This window comes from Limulus polyphemus, unplaced genomic scaffold (assembly GCF_000517525.1).
Source record: "Limulus polyphemus unplaced genomic scaffold, Limulus_polyphemus-2.1.2 Scaffold14171, whole genome shotgun sequence".
Taxonomy (NCBI): domain Eukaryota; kingdom Metazoa; phylum Arthropoda; class Merostomata; order Xiphosura; family Limulidae; genus Limulus; species Limulus polyphemus.
Genome location: NW_013679781.1, coordinates 2,670 through 4,761, shown reverse-complemented (window position 1 = coordinate 4,761; position 2,092 = coordinate 2,670).

The following is a 2,092-nucleotide window of genomic DNA, read 5'->3' as shown; positions in this document are numbered from 1 at the left end:
CCACGTTAGACTTCGAGTTCTCGGCTTGTCATGGGTTCTCTTCTGTACCCCACAGTCAGTGAACTCTCCACGTTAGACTTCGAGTTCTCGGCTTGTCATGGGTTCTCTTCTGTACCCCACAGTCAGTGAACTCTCCACGTTAGACTTCGAGTTCTCGGCTTGTCATGGGTTCTCTTCTGTACCCCACAGTCAGTGAACTTTCTACGTTAGACTTCGAGTTCTCGGCTTGTCATGGGTTCTCTTCTGTACCCCACAGTAAGTGAACTTTCCACGTTAGACTTCGAGTTCTCGGCTTGTCATGGGTTCTCTTCTGTACCCCACAGTCAGTGTATTTTCCACGTTAGACTTCGAGTTCTCGGCTTGTCATGGGTTCTCTTCTGTACCCCACAGTCAGTGAACTTTCCATGTCAAATTTCCAGTCCGAAGAGCATATTTGTGGCTCTCATCACACCCAAGTTGACTCGTCCATCAAACCAAAGAAATTCTTAGTCAACATTCGACTCAGTAAAACTCAATGGAATTTGCCAAAAGTCTAATATTAATATTCAAATACCGTAAGGTGACCCACAGTAAAACAAATTAGTGACCTTTAAGTATGTAGTCTACGGTGTGTGTACGCTGCAGCTAAATATATATATATTGTAAAAACAGGAAGAAACATCAAAACAAAGACAAACAGAACGTGCAGACTCAAGATGACTTCAGCACCCAAAGAAATCAGCCATAGCCGAGCATGCGCACAACACAGGACAACAAATTAACATATTATAAAAACTCTGCAAAAATTAAAGAATAAGACTGTATAAAACAATCATTAATAGAGCTGGAAACATCTGAAACTATATTAGAGAAAGAAAATTGGAAACCTGGATTAAGGAAACACATTTAGGCCTAATTAAAACTCAACAGTATTGGAGCTCCCTCTCTGGGTCGCGACACTGTCACAGCCAATCACCATTCCTTTCGAGCTTTCTCTCAGAACCGCGCTACTGTTCATTGGCACAAGAGTCTTCTTAATTAATTCCTCATATAACCAACATAGGTATGTACGTCTGGATCTCTCTGTCTCGCCTCGTCTACATCACCAATACTAGAAATCTTGCCGACCCTCTTCTTTCTTTCATTAACTTCTCATCAGTGTTTCTAATCGCGATTATAGTCACTGTAACAAACTGTTCTCACGCGCGGGACTGAGGGAGAACAACCGTTCCTGAGCACCCCAGTTGGGAAGAGCAAGCAACAATCTCTTCCTTCAAACTAAATCCCTGCCACGTTTAGTTTAACATAAATAGTATTTTAAAACAACACGAAGCTAAACACGTACACATTCATGTGGCTATTTATAATATGTTTATTAACCGGTTAGTTTTGTCTTTAAATCTCACCCACAAGACGAGTAGATTATTCGGCGCCTGTCTCTGGATTTATAGATCCCAGCTAACTTGTGAAACAGATCATGAACCGGAGTTATTTGTCCAGATCCGGAATGTCAACCACAGTCCTCATTTTTTTAACTTTAATCAAAAGCTTCAGAAACCCACATCTATTAATCCGAAACACCCTCCTTAAAAGTCCACTCCAGGCAAACGTAATCGACACAAGCGGGACGAAGGGGGATATCAATATCCCCGAACACCCTAGTTGGCAAAGTTCCTTTCCTCCAAAACTGAATACTTGTCATGTTAAAAAAAAAGAACCCCTGAAGCTCGATGAAGAACTCAGTAAAGACTCCATAACGTCGTTTCGAAAATTAGGAAGAAGTCAGGAACAGTCCATATCAAACGATTCAAACATAACTACAGTATCAGAAGACAATATGAAACATAACTACAGTATCAGAAGACAATATGAAACATAACTACAGTATCAGAAGACAATATGAAACATAACTACAGTATCAGCAGTCCATATGAAACATAACTACAGTATCAGAAGACAATATGAAACATACCTACAGTATCAGAAGACAACATGAAACATAACTACGCTATCAGAGACAACATGAAACATAACTACAGTATCAGAAGACAATATGAAACATAACTACAGTATCAGAAGACAGTATGAAACTATTTAAGATAACTACAGTATT